This window comes from Tursiops truncatus, chromosome 9 (assembly GCF_011762595.2).
Source record: "Tursiops truncatus isolate mTurTru1 chromosome 9, mTurTru1.mat.Y, whole genome shotgun sequence".
Taxonomy (NCBI): domain Eukaryota; kingdom Metazoa; phylum Chordata; class Mammalia; order Artiodactyla; family Delphinidae; genus Tursiops; species Tursiops truncatus.
The window spans coordinates 2,914,735-2,932,977 of record NC_047042.1 but is presented as its reverse complement, the minus strand read 5'-3'; the positions used below and the strand labels follow the sequence as shown (position 1 = coordinate 2,932,977).

Here is an 18,243-nt window from a genome sequence, read left to right as displayed (position 1 = left end):
CCTTCCTCTAAGGGACCTCAGGGGTCTGGTGGATGACCTCACCAGTGCTGACCAGGTGATTCCAGATGGACTGGTTTAAGATTCGACTCCTGGGGGAGGCTGAAACTGTAATTAAATATAGGTATTAAGTCTCAGTTTGTTGATGTGGGCTTAGCACAAATGACTCCATTTGGGGCCTGTTGTCTCTTTTTTAACAATTCCCCCTTTTGATGAGACTCTCAGCTTAACTGAAAGATGTGATCAAAATGTAAGACCTTAGTGTCACTCCCAGATCCTGTTCTGAAGTTCTCACAACTTTTGGTCGTCCTTGTGTGGTAGTCACAGGTCATGATTTTTTTGCTGAATCGTTGTTTTGATAAATCCCAACTACAGGTTTACATTTTTTTTTTAATTGGTCATTCTGTTCATTCATTTTCTGATGTTCCAGACCTAGGAGATTATTTCTTTGGTGGCTAGTGGCTGTAAACAAGTTTGGAAGTCTTTGAGACAATACAGTGCACCAGGGAGACTATTATGATTATTATAAGCAGGATAATTCCCAATGTCTGGAGTGCACTTTGGAACCATGGCCCCAGGACCCAAACCAATCAAAGCATGTAAGTCAAAGGAAGACCATTGAAGGAGTCACGTTCTTAAGCCAAATGACCTGTTCAGTGGTCTTACGGAGCTGAGTCTCAACTTCCCCAGAAATGTCACTCCAAGTGCAGCAGGTGGTAATGGCAACAGCACAGACACCTCCTTCTTCAGCTAAAATATAACAAGGGCTGTCCTAGTGTCAGAACAGCCTTGCCCAGGGAGTCTAAGAATCTTCGTTGGCAGATTCTGAAATATCTTCAAGAGTTAAGGAGAGTTTCCTGATCACAGCCTCATTCGCACTTACTCACAGCCAGGGAACGGGGACCTGCCCGCGGAAGCAAATTCTGAGTCATGAAGGCCTCCAGGGAAGTCCTTTCTAACTGGACAGTGTCGATCCAAGGGAGTTGACCAATGAGGGGTCTCACGTTGATGATCGACAGTTAGGGGCGTGGTTAGATCACCTACGAGTCATGGTCTGATCATGTGCCAGCACTTAGGCATTCATAGGTCCGAGGGGAATGATAACCACACAGAACAGGATAAATCCTGTCTGGGCACAAATCACTCCCACTAAGGTGGCTCTGGATTCATTTGCAGGGATTGTTGCATTTGCCCGTTCAAGCCAGGGATCAGTTAGGTCTTCAGTGCATCCGGAAGGTAAACCTCCTAACCTGAATTAAAGAGCTATTCTAAGTTCCTTGAAAAGTTGGGAGCTGCTGGTGAGATCTTTTCATAACTGGGGGAAGATTTGATTTAGAGAATCATGAGGACATGGGAGTGTAAATGTACTAAGATTACGTAGGTATATGTGTAGGTATTTACGCGGGTATTTGGGCAAGTGCTGTTAAAATAGAACAGAGGTAGAAACAAGGCACTAGATGTTCTGGCCATAAAAGTCAGACTCTGTGAGTGACTTTGAAGGGGTGGGTGTTGATTATAGTTTACAGCGACATTGGGAATAGAAGAGAAATTGATCACAGGAAGGACCAGGGAGTCCTTAGCATTATGGACAGATCAGACTCTTTGATGACAAATCCAGCGGTCTGAAAGGCTTCTGCCCTTAGCGATGGCCAGGGAGATATAGATGAGGGTGTTATTTTTCCAGGCTAATGACAGAGTAAAGGAAAGAAAGAGAAGAAGAAAGGGTTTCATGGTTAGTTAAGGTATGAAACCCTGATTTGACATTTGGGTCAAAGCAGTCTACCTCGATATTGGCTGCTTCTCTTCCAGTAAATATGACTCAGAAATCTCTAGCATCTGCACGGGTCTGAGGTGGAGCCTTATTTAGCTGTGAGATATGTACCAAGGCTCAATGCCCTCTAGTTTCACAGCAACGTCAGGGGTCAGGACCACTTGGTCAGGTCCTTTCCAATGAGGTTTGAGGGCTGTCTTCCTCTGATGATGTTTCCAGGATACCTCGTCACCAGGCTCCAGATTGTGACTAACAAGATACTTTGAATTGGGATCTGGAAAAGTGTCTTTAACTTGTTGATGATAAGCTTTAGCATAAAACATTAAAGACTTACAGTGGCTGGTCATCCTAGCATGAGACTGCAAGAGATCAGCAGAAGGTTGTACACCAACAGACACAGTCTGCTGGTGACGACCTCGTGTGGAGTGAGTTTATGTTTCCTACAGAGGGTACTGTGAACAGTCAGCAAGACCACAGGCAGTACTTAGGCCAAGGGAGTCTGGTAGTTTTAGCAAGTTTAGAGATATTGTTTGAGGATCCCGTTAGTTCTCACGACCTTGCCTGATGACTGTGGGTGATAGGGACAGTGGTAGTTCCAAGAAGTGTGCAAAGAATTTGCCCAGACTTGTATGATCTGCCCAGTGAAGTGGGTGTCTTGATCACTGGAGACTGTAGAAGGGACACCCCAAGTGGAAAGCACGTTTTCTAACAATTTCTTTGCCACTGTGAGAGCATCAGCCTTGCAGCAGGGGAAGGCTTCAACCCATCCAGGAGACTTACACACAATAACAAGAACATATTGCTAACCCGTCCTGAGTGACATTCGAATGAATCCAGCTGCAGATGCTCTGAGGGTCCAGAGGGAGGAGATCTGAGGCCTCTGGGGACAAAAATAGATTTTCCAGGATTATGGCCCAGACAGGTCAGATATTGGTCATAAATTACTTTTGCAATTTTATAGAAGTCTCCCCACCAATGTTTATTCATAATTTGAGTCATCTCACTTGCACCATGGTGTGTGAAGGAAGGCAAAAACAAGAACAAAAATAATGGGGTTTGCCAGGGAGCCAGGAAGAATCAAGTGGCCCTGACTGTTCATTGAATTTACAACCATTGTTTGCCCATCTTGGCTTCCCCGATTTGGGAGACTGTTGCCATGTTACAAGGACGTAAAGATGGCAAAAGTCTGGCAAAAAGGGGTCGATTTTTGCAGAAGCAGGATGGACTTCATCCACATGGGCCACCACATTTATAGATTATGTTGCTACTGCCTTTGCACGCAGCCAGGGCGATGCCCTCATAGTCAAGTTCAAGTCTTCTTAATGTGAGCCTCGATTTTTATGAAGGCAATTTCGGAAAACAAAAGAACAGTAGTAAGAAGGCTTTTTTGCCTGCTGCCTATTTTTGATTGGGGTCCCAGAGGATGAAAGAAAAGCCCTTTATTTCCATAGCATCTCCAAATCATGGTTGATCCCAAAGGCATACAGGCTGTCAGTATAAACATTGACAGCGTGTTCTTCTGCTAACAGGTGGGCTCAGTGAAGGGTGTGCAGCTCTGCCCGTTGGGCTAATTGAGCTTGTGGGAGATTTCCCCTCTCATACAGTTCATGTTGGCTAATAACAGCCCAAACAGCTTGGAAATTCCCTTGTTCATTTTTACAGAATGACCCATCAACAGACAAAATTAGATCAGGGTTAGTCTCATAAATCAGGACACGGTGTCACGAGATGGGACATTATTGCTTCACAGTCCAGGGACCTGCCTTTGTCAGGAAGAGGTAGTAACATAGCAGGATTAAGAATGCTGCAACGTTTCAGATGCAGATTGTAGGTGGTGAAAGCAGAAGGATCCCAGAGGAGTTTAATCTGCTGGCAGAGAAATGTTGATGAATTCAGTTCATTATTAAGAAGACTTTGGGCAGCGCGTGGAGTTTGTAAATCAATGTCATTTCCTAGGGTCCAATCCACTGAGGTTGCCACTAGCTCTGCTCTGGCACCATAACGCAGTTGGACAGGCCCAAGGAACTGAATCCAGTTGTGTGCTGTAATAGGCAAAGGGTTTATGTTTATTGCCACGCTCCTGTGTGAGCATCCCCAGGGCTTGGTTATCTCTTTTATGCCCTAAAAAGGTGAACAGTTGTGAATAGCTGGGTAGCCCTAGGGCAGGCAGTTCTTGTTGTGCCTCTTGGTCTTATAAAGACCAGCTCGTGTTTATCTTTCCAAGGAAAGTTCGTAGGGAAAATTAGGAACCCACCGTCTCCAATAGCCAGACAGGCCTAAGAAGCCGTGAAGCTGTCACTGAGTTGTGGGCATACAGACTTCTTGGATTAGCTTAATTCTTTCTGGAGATGGCTGGATTCCTTCAGCACTTAGATGATGACCTAGCTAATGAACACTGTCTAGAGATCATTGTAGTTTTCCCTTAGGGACTTTATGACCGTTTTCAGCTGTCTCAGCAAATAAGTGAAATCCGTAAATGGGCATCTCTTTGGTAACTGAGCATAGCAGAGAGCATCCACGTGCTGTAGGAGGGTTGATTTCCCAGGGTCTGGAGGGTGCTTACATCTTGGTGGAGCTCTTGGGAGAAATGAGGAGGGGCCTCGGTGAACCTTTGAGGCGTGACTGGCCACGTACATTGTTGATTGTTCCAAGCAAAGGCAAACAGATCTTGGCTGTTGGGAACCACAGGGATGCTCAGCAAGACTGAACAAAGGCCTGAAACTGGGAACCACTCTGATGCTGGTGGAAATGGTGACAAAGGACTGTTTGGTTTGGAACAACTGGAAAATGGGGAACAACTATCTTGTTAATTGCTCTCAAATCCCCACCCATTAGGTGTCCAGACTGGTAAGGTCAGTGTGTTACAGGGACTAATACAGGGAAAGATTAGCCCCTGGGTGACTAGGGCTTCTACCATTGGTGTGAGGCCATGGGTTTTTAATGGATATTGAGGCGGTTTGAAAAAGGTTACGTTATGTCTATCAGGATTTTAATAGGTTCTGCACTTTTTATTCTCTCAGTGTCAGTAGCCCACAGAGTTTCAGGCACTGTGGTTAAATTAGGGATCTTTTCCTGGAGTTCCTCCTCTCCTATGTCAAGAACAGATTGTAAGGAACATAAAAGATCAAGTTCAGGTTGGTCAGGATATTCTAAGGTGAGGTCTCCATTGGAAGTAAAGCATATTCACCCTCTTGGTTTAGAAAGGACATCTCTGCTTCGTAGATTGGCTGGTGCTGTGTTACACAGCAAAAGAGAATGCTTTTCAGTGAAAGGTCCCTGAGCCATTTGTACTGGTAGAGATAGAAACTCCCTCTGAATTTTATTACCCCACTATGGAAACTTCTTTTTCACTCTGCAGGATCTGTTCTAAGAGAGTGAGTTTTAGAGTAAAGAGTGTAGCTCTGGTATCTACCAGAATTTGGCAAGATTTTCCACTGACTTTGATTTTAGTTTCCCCTTGACTGGTTAAGGGCATCTCTGGTAGCCGTTTACAGGACAAGCCCTCAGAGTCTCGACAGTTCTGAGAGTGACCCATATGGGGCCTCTTTTGGGGACAGATATAGGGTATTAGAGTTGATGTTGAGAGATCTGCATAAGACCTTTGAGGACTATCGTTTTTCCAGTGTCCCAGTGGATTACAAATGAGACATCAATCCCTGGACCAGCACTTTGATGGCGGACCCCTTGGAGGGTATAATGCTCCCAAGTGTCGTTTTCGGTCCCTGGCCTCCAAGCTGTCGCAGCTGTAAAGTTAATAACTTGGCAGGCTTTTGTTTATGGTCTCATTCCAAAGTCCTTTCAAAGTGCTCAGTCAGACTGGTGGCTTCCCATCCTATTTTCTGCCTTTTTATCAATCCATGAATCTCAGGTGATAATCCTGGAGTAAGTTAGGTGACATCATTTATTGCATGGAACCCAGCTCCAAGGAGATGTACAAAATAAAGGACTTTTATAAGGCAGAAAGGGACAGGACAAGGAAGCTATACTAACAAAGAATGAAGTTTGTGATCTTCCTTTAGGGGATGACAGGGTTATATCAGGGAGGTTACCTCACTAGTGCCGACCATATGATTCTAAATTGACTGGTTTAAGACTCCACTCCTGGGAGAGGTTGAAACATAATTCTTGGTTTCTGAATGTAGGGCTTAGCACAAGTGACTCCATTTTGAGCCTGTTGTTTCTTTTTAAACAATACTCATCTATGATGTAGCGTGTATAAATAGTTTGTTGGTTTTTATTGTTTTTCCTCTCAGCATCTAATTGAACATGCAAACCTTTCTTTCCCAGTTTATCACTATGCACCAATCAGCAATCATTCTATTTTTCATAAATTCTCTGCCCTTTTTGGCCCGTCTTTGTAGCTGTAATACATTCATTGAGTCAGACTACAAAATATATCTAAATACTATTCTGTCCTATTTTTCACTCTTATTTTATCTTATCCTGTAGTTAAATAAATGCTTGCCACCAGGACTTTGTTGATGTTTCAATGATTTCTTGATGATCTCAACCTCATTCTCAACTTAATTCCACAGGATTTTGTGACACCAACTGGATGTCCTACCATTTAATTTAGACACTATAGGGTCAGATCCCACAGGACTGCCCCCCCTTCAGATGCCAGTCACAAATCCAGGTTGTCGCCTGTGCTTCTGACCAAATGGCCATGAATCTGAGGTTCCCATGACCCCCTGCTCAGGTTCAATTAATTTGCTAGAGTAGATCACGAAACTCAAAGAAACATTTTATTTACTAGATCACCAGTTTATTATAAAAAAATACATAACTCAGGAACAGCCAGACGGAAGAGATGCACAGGCAAAGTATGGGGAAAGAGCACAGAGCTTCCGTGCCCTCCAGATGTGCCACTCTCCCAGCACTTCCACATGTTCACCAAACCCAGAAGCTGTCTGATCCCCATCCTTCTGGGGTTTTTATAAGGCTTCACTACACAGGCATGGTTGATTAAATTATTAGCCAATGGTGTCGGGACTCAATCTCCAGCTGCTCTCCCCTCCCTGGAGGTGGGGGTGGGGTTGAAAGTTCCAACCCTCTAATCACTCGGTTGGTTGCCTGGCAACAAGTCCCCCCACCCTTAGGGGCTTTCCCAAAGTTATCTCATTAACATAAACTGAGGTGTGGTTGAAAGGAACTTCTTCTGTCAAAGATAAAAGACACCCATTTCACCATTATCACTCTGAAGCTATCTCAGGAACTGGGAACAAAACTAAATATTACAACAAAAGATCCCCCTCTGCTCTTGTAGAGAAAATTACAAGGGTTTTAGGAGCTCTGTGCAGGAACAGTGGATGAAGACCAACTATGTATTTCTCATTTTATCAATAAATTACAGCACCACATCTACAAAACTCTATAATTTGATTAGAAGAAGAAAAAATGAGAGCATACGTCTGAATTCTCACGGAATAGTGTTCAGTATCATATTCTTTACCAAAATGAGGCCTTTCTCTTCGCTCACAAATGTCAGAAATGTACATTTTTACCCAGAATCTTTCCCTCTGGATCTCCTGTGAGCAATTGTTATGTCGTGCAAAATACTTCATTTGAAACCTCTAATTACATATGTGGATTCCAAATTAAGTAACATAAGAAAAAATCCTGTTTTTTTAATAGAGTTATGGATGTCTGACTCAGCTAAAAATAATTGAATAAAAAGGCTAACGCTGGCAGACAATTTTTCCTGAACGTGAAAATTAAGGAAGTGATACTTAATGGAAATCAATAAAGTGATTAGTTTTTTTATGTTGCTGTTATTCTGAGCACATACAGCAGGCTATATTTATTACCTAAATGTTACCTATATTTAAAATGTCATTTCAGTTGACTGCCACCAAGAATCCACTCATGGATGAAATATATTTTCAACCTGAGAAACTACATCAAGAAGAGGATTAAAATGGAAATTTAATTGTTTATTAAGTAAGATCTGCTTCAAATGTTGCCATAGCATATTCCATTTTTGCCCTTAGAGGGAAAGGATTAGATTTTTTTCTTTTTTTTTTCTTTCTGGCGAATTGTTTTCCTCTGTCACCCAGCATTTCAAAGTAAAGTAAAAACTATGGGATGTTGGCTATGGAAAACCAAGCAGAGGCTTTTAAACACATGAGACCGGTGCTCTGGGTTTAGTGATGAGCATGCCACCTTTGCTGTGCCGTAAGGCTGTAGCAAAGCTCATTCTCTGCCCAACGGTAATGATAAAAATACGCAACACATCACATAATATTCAGATTAAAAAGGAACACGTGTGCAAAAGGCCCCCCATCACAAACCTATGAAACAGTGGTAAATCCTGAAGGGCTGCCAGACCCAAACTCTGGGCATTTTCCCCAGCTCATCTTTCACACTGTCCCTCCAGTCAACAAACAGAGTGAGCATGTGCTTTGCCTCACTGGAGCAAAGAAGCAAGGCCAGTCGCGGGCCCTGGAGTTCAGACACCAGGAGAAGCTCTGTTGCCCTCAGTGGGATACCGGCGCTCTGATCCTCCACTGACCCAGAGCAAGCTGCCCCCGGAAGCACCTGACAGAGTCTGAAGGACAAAGTCATCATTTTACATCTTCCGGATGGGGCTCACTTCCCACCCCCAGTTAAATACCAGCTACACGAATAAACAACTGTAACCAAGGGGATGCCAGTGGTTCTGGGGGAAAAAGTGTCCTCAACTGATAAAAAGAGAAGCTGGACTCTGAGAAAGGCAGTTATGGGCCCCACTGAAGGGAGGCCGGCTGGCAGAGGCGTCAGGTGGCAGAGGGCAGGTGGTCTTAAGAGGGCGGATATAGAGGAGCCTGCATGGGGGCAGTGGCAGATGGCAGGACAGAGACTGAGGTCTCTATTTCAGGATGTGTCTCTTCCCTTCCCCTCTTAGACCACAGACGTTTTGTGGACAGGGTTGCCATTGCTGTGCCCCCAAGCATGCCAACGTGGTGAGCGGCAGGCGTATTGCAAAAGTGTGCTGATTTGGGTGTCCGTGTCTATTCCCCAAATGGATTCTTTGCTCCTGGAGAGAATGAATTTGTAGAAATGGTTTGTTGAGAGAGACCCCAGAGCAAATAAAATTTTCATTCATTCATTCACTTGGGTGTTAATCTCACCCCAAAACACTCTCACAGAAACATCCAGAATAATGCTTGCCTACTTATCTGAGAAGGATGGCCCAGCCAAGTTGACACATAAAATTAACCATCTCAGTCTTTTACGTTTTAGCCATTAAGTAAGTATGTAGTGGTATTTCACTGTGGTTTTAATTTACATTTTCATAATAACTAATAATATTGAATAGTCTTAATAGTTGCCACCTGTACATCTTCTTTGGTGAAATATGTTTTTTCTTTTTGCCCAATTTTAACTGAACTTTCTTATTAGTGAGTTTGAGAATTATTTACATATTCTGGATATAAATCCTTTATCACGTAGAGGATTTGCAGATATTTTTCCCAATCTGTGTCTTGTCTTTTCATTCTCGTCTCTTTGGAAGAGTAGAAGTTTTAAATTTTGATGAAATCCAATTTATCAATTTTTCATTTTTTAGATTATGCTTTGGTGTTATTATATCTAAGAGATCTTTGCCTGATCTAAATCACAAAAATTTTCTCCTGCTTTTCATCTAGAAGTTTTACAGCGTTAGGCTGTACAATTAAGTCTATGACCCATTTCATGTTAATTGCTGCATTTGAGTAAAGATATGGTTTGATGTTCTTTTTTCCTTTTTTTTAATAACATAGTGATATCCAATTATTCCAGCACCACTTATTGAGAAGACTATTCTTTCTCCACTGCATTGCCTTTGCACCTTCATCAAAAATTAGTCTCCAAACATGTGTGTATCTATTTCTGGATACTCCATTCTGTTCCATTGATCTATTTGTCTATCACTGATTATAGTAAGTTTATAATGAATCGAGTTCAGATAGTGTTATTACTCCAACTTTTTTCTCTTTCAAAAAACTGTTTTTTGTTTCGGTTATTTTAAGTCCTTTGATGTGCTGTATAAATTTTAGAGTGAGCTTGTCAATTTCTACAAAAATGTCTGCAGAGATTATTATTAGTATTATTTTGAAACTATTGATCAATCTTTGCAATATCGAGTGCCCCAAACTATGAGCACAGTGTATTTCTCAATTTGGGTAACCTTTATTTCTGTGAGTTTCAGCAATTCTTCTGTGGGTATGGGTCGTTAGATCTGTTGTTGGATTTGTCCCCAAGTATTTCATATTTTTGTTACTATTATAAATAATATTTTAAAATTTCTATTTCTGCTTATTCATTGCTAGTGTACAGAAATACAGTCGGTTGTTGTATATCACTCTTGTTTCCTGCAAGATTGCTAACTCGCTTATCAGGTCTGGTGGCTCTCTCTGTAGATTCTCCTATTTTTTACATAGCTGATCACGATATCCATGAATAAAGACAGTTTCATTTCTCTCATTCCAATCTGGATGTTTTTTATTTCTATATCTTGCTTATTTTACTGACTATTCCTTCAGTTCAGAGTTGGATCAAAGGACTGTGAATGGATATACTTGTTTCTTATCTTAGGGACAAGCATTCAAGCATTCAGTCTTAATAAGTGTGATGTTAGCAGTAGGTTTGTCATAGATGCCCTTCATCAAGTTGAGGGTATTCCCCTCTATTCCCACATTGATGATAAAATTTATCAGGTTGCATGTCTATATTGCAATGACCACATGGTGTTTCTTTCTTAACTTGTTAATAGGATGCATTATATTGATTACTTGGCAAATGTTAAAGCAGTCTTACATTCCTGGGATAAAGCCTGCTTGGTTACGGTGTATTATCCTTTTTATATATTGCTGAATTTGATTTGTTAAAACTGGCTTTAGAATTGTTATGTCTGTGTTCGTGACTGATACTTGTCTGTCTTCTTGTAATGTCTTTGGTTTTGGTATCAAGGAAACGCTCATGGCGTGAGTTGGAAATTTTCCCTCCTTTTGAATTTTCTGTAAGAGTTATGGCAGTATTGATATTATTTCTTCCTTAAATGATTGGAAGTGAAGTCATCTGTCTCCCTAGTTTTCTTCTGGGAAAGTGTTTTATCTGTAAATTTGATTTTTAATACATATAGGGCTATTTAGATTAGATATTTTCTATAAACTTTGATAACTTTATATGTTTCAAAGATTGGTGAATTTTACTTATGTTTTCAAATTTACAGCATAAAGTTGTTCACAGCATTCCCTTAGTATTCTTTTAATATCTATAGAATCTATAGTGATGACACTACACTCATATCTGAGATTTGTAATTTGTGTTCTCTCTTTCCGTATCTGTCTAAAAGCAGCCATTTTGGGGTTCATTAATTTCCTCTATTGTTTTTCTATTTCATTTTTTCACTCAAATGTTTATTATTTTTTGTTTTCTTTTTATGTTTGGTTTATTTTACTAGTTCCACCTTAGGTGGAAGCTGAGGTCATTGATTTTAACTTTTAATATAGTTCTTTAGTGCTATAAAATTTCCTCTAGAAGCATCCAAAATTTTTATGTTGTGTTTTTATTTTCGTTTAGTTCAAAATACTTTTTAATTTCACTTTTGATTTCTTTGTCCTAGGTTTTATTTAGAAGTGTGTTACATCATTTTCAAATATTTGGTAACTTTCCTTTCATAAATTTCTAAGTTAATTCCATTATGGACAGAGAACATAAGTTGTATGATTTGAATCCTTTTAAACTTATTGAGGCTTGTTTTCTGACCCAGAATATTGTCTGTCTTGGTAAATGTTCCATGTGCACTTGAAAAGAATGTGTATTCTGCTGTCGTTATGTGGAATGTTTTATAAACATCAATTAGGTCATTAAATATTCTAGGTCCTTTCTCGTTTTTTTCCATTTGTTCTATCAATTTTTGAGAGAGAAACTCAATTGCAATTTCTTCCTTGGAATTCCCTCATTCTCTCTCTGAAGCTTTCTAATCTATGGCACCCAGCAATTAGTAAATCTAGATTCCTAAAAGGAAGTTCTTTAGGCTACTTCCATCTTTTCCCTCCCATCCTTTTTCTTATTCTTGTCATATAGTTCAATCTTGCACATGCTATCAACCCCACACTGCATTGTTATTATTTTTTAAACAGTTAATTATCTTTTCAAGAGAATTAAATCGTAAGGGAAAAAATATTTTTGAGGTATAATTGACAAATAAAATTGTAAAATATTTAAAATGTACATCAAGGTGACTTAATATATACATATACAGAAAATTGTGTTTATTTAGTTGCCACTTCCAGAACTTTTCATTCAATTATATAGATCTTCTTTTCCTTCTGGTATTAACTTCCTTTTGCCTAATGAACTTCCTTTAAAATTTCTCATAATGCATGTTTTCTGGTGGTGAATTCTTTCAGTTTTATTATGTTTGAGAAAGATTTCACTTTGCTTTAGTCTTTTTTTTTTTTTTTTTTTTTTGCGGTACGCGGGCCTCTCACTGTTGTGGCCTCTCCCGTTGCGGAGCACAGGCTCCGGACGCGCAGGCTCAGCGGCCGTGGCTCACGGGCCCAGCCGCTCCGCGGCATGTGGGATCTTCCCAGACTGGGGCACAAACCCGTGTCCCCTGCATCGGTAGGCGGACTCTCAACCACTGCGCCACCAGGGAAGCCCTGCTTTAGTCTTTGAAAGATATTTTTACTGGGAATAAAAGTTCATAGTTTTTTTTTGTTTTTTTTTTCTCTCAGTACTTCCATACACTATCTTCTTGTTCCCATAGTTTCTGATGAGAAATCTGCTGTTATCTGTATATTTGTTTCCCTATACAAATGTCTTTTTCCCCTGATTGCTTTTAGGTTTTCTTTTATCACTGGTTTTCATCTGTCTTGATATAGTTTTCTTCATGGAAACTATTGTGAAGTTGGTGTTCCTGGAGCTTTTTGACTCTGTGGATTAACAGGTGGGTGGGTAGCAAAAGGCAACACAAGCAGTTGCATTGCCTAGTGTCCATTCCTAGTCACCTTTGGAATGTGGGGAATGCAGAAAAACCTCCCTTATCATAGTTACAATTTTAAAAAGCCTGCAATAATGGGAAAAATCCAGGCATTATTTCTTCAAAGATCTTTTCGGTCCCCACTCTCTCCTCTTTCTCAGGACTCCAATTGCACATATATTATGCATCTTGAAGTTGTCTCGCAATTCACTATGTTCATTGTATTCACTCACTTTTCTCTGTGTATTTCTTTCTGTATTTCATTGTGGATAGTTTCTATCACTCTGTCTTCAAGTTCACTAAGATTTCCTTCTGCAATGTCCAGTTTGTCACCCTACCCATAAAGTTCTCATCTTACACACTCTAATTTTTATCTCTAGAATTTTTATTTGAATATTTTCTCTATTTTCCATGTTTCTACTTAACTTTCCAACATATAAAGTACAGTTTTAGTTACTATTTAAGATGCCTGTCTGCTCATTCTAGCATTTGTACCAATCTGGGTTAGTTTTGATCCATTGACTTATATCATTTTTGTGAGATAAAGTTTAGTTACTCAGACACTGTTGGATGGATCCTTTCAGGTCTTTCTTTTAAAATTGGTTAGATGGGACTGGAGCAGTACTCGGTATAGCATTAAGGATTTTCTCCTACCTGGGTAAGACCCTTCTGCTTGTTTACCTAATTGCCCATGGATATTGGGGTTTCTAGTCTACAGGTGGAAACAGGTACTAGTCCCTGACCTATGTGAGCTGCTCCCTTTAACCCTTTTGGGTGGTTCTTTCCCTAGCCTCAGATAATTTCCTCATACACGGTACTCAGCTGAATACTCAAATTGGACCCTCTGCAGATCTTGGATCTCTCTCTCTCTCTCTTCAGCTTTCTAACCTATGGCGCCCAGCAATTAGTAACTCTAGCTTCTGGGTCCACCCTCACTCTCTTCTCAACTTCCTCATGTCAGGGTGTCTTCTGAGATCTCTCTGAATTCCCCTCCATGCACTGGGGCTTGGAAATACTCTCAGTGCAGTAAGTTGGGGACATTGTAAGTCTCCCGTTGTTTGTTTCCAACTTTCAGGGGTTACTACCCTTCATTGCCAGGTTTCCAGTGTCTTGAAATCCAATGTTTCATCTACTTTGCCTTGTTTTGCTAGTTTCAGGGAGGAGGTCAAATCCAGTCTCTTTTTGTTTATCCTGGAAGGAAATGCAAGTCCCAGATACTATTTTAACAAACAGCAACAGGGTAACCAAGGATTTGAGAGGAAGAAATTGTAAAGGTTGAAACCTTTAAATAATCCAATAACCCAGGGGTAAGAGGGTCCCAAACTCGGTGATTCCCACCATCATAATAACCCCAAGGTTGTTCAGCCTCGGGAAGGAGAACCCGAGGTATCAGCAACAATGGAGGCAGCTGTCAGAGAATCATTAGATGTAGAGCCCGTGTTTCCATCTTTCCTGTGCTTCCTTTCTGACCCCTTTCTGTACCACTTACCCCAGCACGAGCCTACAAACAGCACACATTCACACATCAGAAGGCGCAGGGTCTTTCTCTCTCTTTCCAACTCTCATCGAAATGAACCAGCTCTGTCCCACTCTTTTTTTTTTTTAATTAATTAATTAATTAATTAATTAATTTATTTAGGGCTGTGTTGGGTCTTCGTTTCTGTGCGAGGGCTTTCTCTAATTGTGGCAAGCGGGGGCCACTCTTCATCGCGGTGCGCGGGCCTCTCACTATCGGGGCCTCTCGTTGCGGAGCACAGGCTCCAGACGCGCAGGCTCAGTAGTTGTGGCTCAGGGGCCCAGTTGCTCCACGGCATGTGGGATCTTCCCAGACCAGGGCTCGAACCCGTGTCCCCTGCATTGGCAGGCAGATTCTCAACCACTGCACCACCAGGGAAGCCCTGTCCCACTCTTTAAAAGGCTCACATGTGATTTATTTATTCAACAAAAAGATGAACTGAAATGTGCAAAGCAAGGAGTGGGACAGAAGAGCCTATGGTGTTCTGCCTCCCAGGAAACTCAGCAGGCTTCTCAAGGTCCACAGCACCCAGCTCACGATGGGATGATGGCAGTGGGATGGTGGAGTGGGGACTGGCTGGAGCCGGTAGGTCTGCAGAAATAACTAGTTATTTCCCTTAAAGACCAGATCTCTGTATCTGTACATTTTTACAGCAGGACCCAAGGAACCCAGTTTTCTTCCCTTTTTCTGCCTTTCTTGATGAACCAGGCTTCAAAGACTAAAGACTTAAGTGAATCTGAACAGATATTTGAGATTAAAAGAGATTAAGGAGGAACAGATAGAGCCTCATTGGCTCTGCAGTCACAGTCAAAAGCTGGACTTCAGGCTTGACCCTATTCCACTGTCAGTTCAACTTTCCATAACACTGGCCTTACTCATGGGTTGGGCATTTCCTACACACATAGCAGGCAGGCTAACTAGGTGTAGCAGTGTTAGAGGATAACCACATGACTGAGTGACATCTGCAGATGCCCAAGGACACCATCTCATGGACAAATTTCCTCTTTCACTCAGGAGTTTATCTGCTCACGATGTCACTGGAGGCTTGGAGGTCTGCAGAATCATCAGCATGACCCCATTCACCAACCAGATGGAACCACGGAGTTGGGGGGAGCTGTCCTCAAAGGCACCGCATTCTCACACTAAAGCCCCAGTTGGTTACACCAGGAGATGGCTACTGCATCATTTTCTATAAAAACCAAACTCTCTCATGCCATTTTATTGTCAATCAGTGTTTGCAGGTGATTAAGACTGTTAATTCTTGCACAAAGTGTAATTCAGGGGCTTAATTATGCCTGCATGGAGTCAGGGGTCTCAGCAGGACCTGGGGCAGAGAATCACCTAGGGAGCTGGTTCAAAATGCAAATTCCCTGCTTCTTGCCCTAATCAGTGGGTCTGGGTGGGGTTCAAGAATCTGCATGTTTGTCTACAGGTAATTCTTGTGCGTTTGTCTGTGATGCCATGTTGAGAAACACTTGTCTAATAGGAACCGAATTTGAAGGCAGAAAAGACCTGCACAGTAGAGACATCTCCACAGCTGCCCATTAGTGTGGCCTAGGCAAGCGTGCCAAGGGGGATGAAAAGATTCCCTGTAGTAAATACCCAGTGAAGTGGTGCCTTTGAAAACACAGTGCTTTGTAAACCTACCAAAGCCTTGGTCTGTTGATCCTTAGCATAAGTCCAATGCCAAGTGCTAGGTGTTCCCTAATCCTTCCAACATTTTTACATATGAGGTCAATTTTATGACCCCCACTGTACAGAAGAGGAAACCAAGGCTTAGGGAGGATAAATAGTTCTGTCAGGATCACATAGATGTTCCATTACTACAGAGAGAAGTCACTGTAGTAGTCAAGGGTTCTCCAGAGAAACAGAATCAACATGGTGTGTGTGTGTGTGTGTGTGTGTGTACTAATTTATTTTAAGAAACTGGGGACTTCCCTGGTGGTCCAGTGGATAAGAGTCTGCACTTCCAAGGCAGGGTGCACAAGTTCGATCCCTGGTCAGGGAACTAAGATCCTGCATGCCACATGGTGTGGCCAAAAACTAAAAAAAGAAAAGAAACTGACTCACGTGATTATGGAGAAGTCCAGAACCAGCAGAGTAGGGTAGAGTGTAATTTCATGCCAAGTCCAAAGACCTGGGAAGCAGGAGAGCTGATGGTGTAAGTTCCAGTCTGAATCCGAGTCCAAAAGCAGGAGAAGACGGATGTCCTAGCTTTAAAGACACTGAGGCAGAGAGAAGGGATTCTCTCTTACTCGGTCTTCCATTCTAGTCAGACTTTCAGTGGATTGGATGAGGCCTACTCACACTGGGGAGGGCCGTCAGCTTTACTCAATTCAAATGTTAATTGCATCCAGAAACACCCAAACAGACACACCCAGAGCAAAGTGTAACCAAATATCTGGGTGCCCCGTGACCCAGGCAAGTTGACAGGTAAACTGTCACAGTCACCCAATGGGACATTTGTTATTCAGCATCCCACTCTGGGGGTATCACGATCATGTGTGGTCTCCTTCTTTTCTTGTCTCCCTATGTTTATGTATCACCCACTGCTTGTGGATTTGGGGGTAGGGACAGAGGCAGAGGGAGCTGCAGTGGATGGGATTTGAGCCTATGAGTGGACACCCCCAGTCTCACCACAGTCGGCAACCTTTGAGCAGGGCCTGAGGGGCTCGCCCTTCTTGCCATCTCCTCAGGCCCTGTAAGGCAGATGTGTCCATACCTGCCGCTCTGGAAACTGCAGAGGCCATGAGCACTGGAGGGGTTCTGGTCCAGGTAAAGCTTTGGGGGAGGGGGAGGGGGGAGGAGGAACCATACATTCAGACCTTCAGTCCACACTCCTCACTCCTGGGGAAGGAAATGGACCCAGCCCTGTGCACAGGCTAGTTTGCTCTAAGAACAGGAGAAAAAGAAGGCAGCAGATGGTCATTTGATTCTTTGCTACTATTGTTGATAATATTATAACCGTATACAGGGTGTCTTCATGCAGTCTGCACCTCTGACGCCCAGAAAAATCCAGAGCAGTAAGCGCTAGTACCTGTCTTTTGCAGATAAGGAAACTGGGGCACCGGGAAGCTAAGTGACACTGTGACACAGGCATTAAATAGTAAAGACAGAGCACAAGTTTGCATTGTCTACACACTCCAAATCTCATCCTTTCTTGTGGGAACCCGAGACTCACGAGAACAGAGGTGCAGGCCTTGTTCAGATGCCTGGAATGTCATCTTTAGAATTCAACAAAGTTAGAATTCAATTGCATAGAAAATCTGCAGAATGATGGGAACTATTTGTTAGAAGTTAAAGGAACACTGCTCAGCAGTCAGATGATGAGTCCCGTTTCCGGAAAGTGCTGGAAATGAGGTGGATTCTGGGGATGACATAGCTGTGTTGACAGATGTGATGGTGGGGAGCTCGGTGGAGTGACAGCAGGCAGAGATGCATGGTGGGGGGCCTGGGGAGTCAGCTCAGGCGTGCATCCTTCACCCAGACTTGGAGTTCCACCAAGATGTCAACACTAAGTGGTGACAGCCATCAGGAGGGAGGCCAGGTCCCGGGACGTGTCAAGGATCTGGGATGACCAAAGGTGTGCAAGCATTACGGTACCACCTGGACAGGAAGCAGGACAGCTGAGAAGAGCGGGAGACAGCTGCTGGAACTCAAGAGCTGTTTGAGGGGATTCTAGGTGGCCGAAGACTGCAGGTTGTAACACTTGGTTCTCTGGAGCCTGAAGAAAATGCGAAGCAAAACAACAGTGAGTGTCATAGCAGCACTATCTACGGCAGCCAGGACAGGGACACAACCTAAATGTCCTTCAACAGATGAACGGATAAAGAAGATGTGGTACACATATACCATGGAATACCACTAAGCCATAAAAAAGAATGAAATGATGCCATTTGCAGCAACCTGGATGGACCTAGAGATTGTCATATTAAGTGAAGTAACTCAGACAGAGAAAGACAAATATCATATATCATTTATATGTGGAATCTAAACTATGACACAAATGAACTT

General features: G+C 42.3%; 1 long non-coding RNA gene across 2 annotated transcripts in view; it reads right to left on the bottom strand.

Moving 5' to 3' along the window:
• Nucleotides 1–8,552: 8,552 nt before the first annotated feature.
• Nucleotides 8,553–18,243, bottom strand: part of LOC117313555 (uncharacterized) — a 93,068-nt gene continuing 83,377 nt past the window's right edge. For both annotated transcript variants that reach the window (XR_004528030.2, XR_004528029.2), the window contains one exon: nt 8,553–17,953. This is a non-coding gene — a long non-coding RNA (uncharacterized lncRNA). The remainder of the gene's footprint in view (nt 17,954–18,243) is intronic.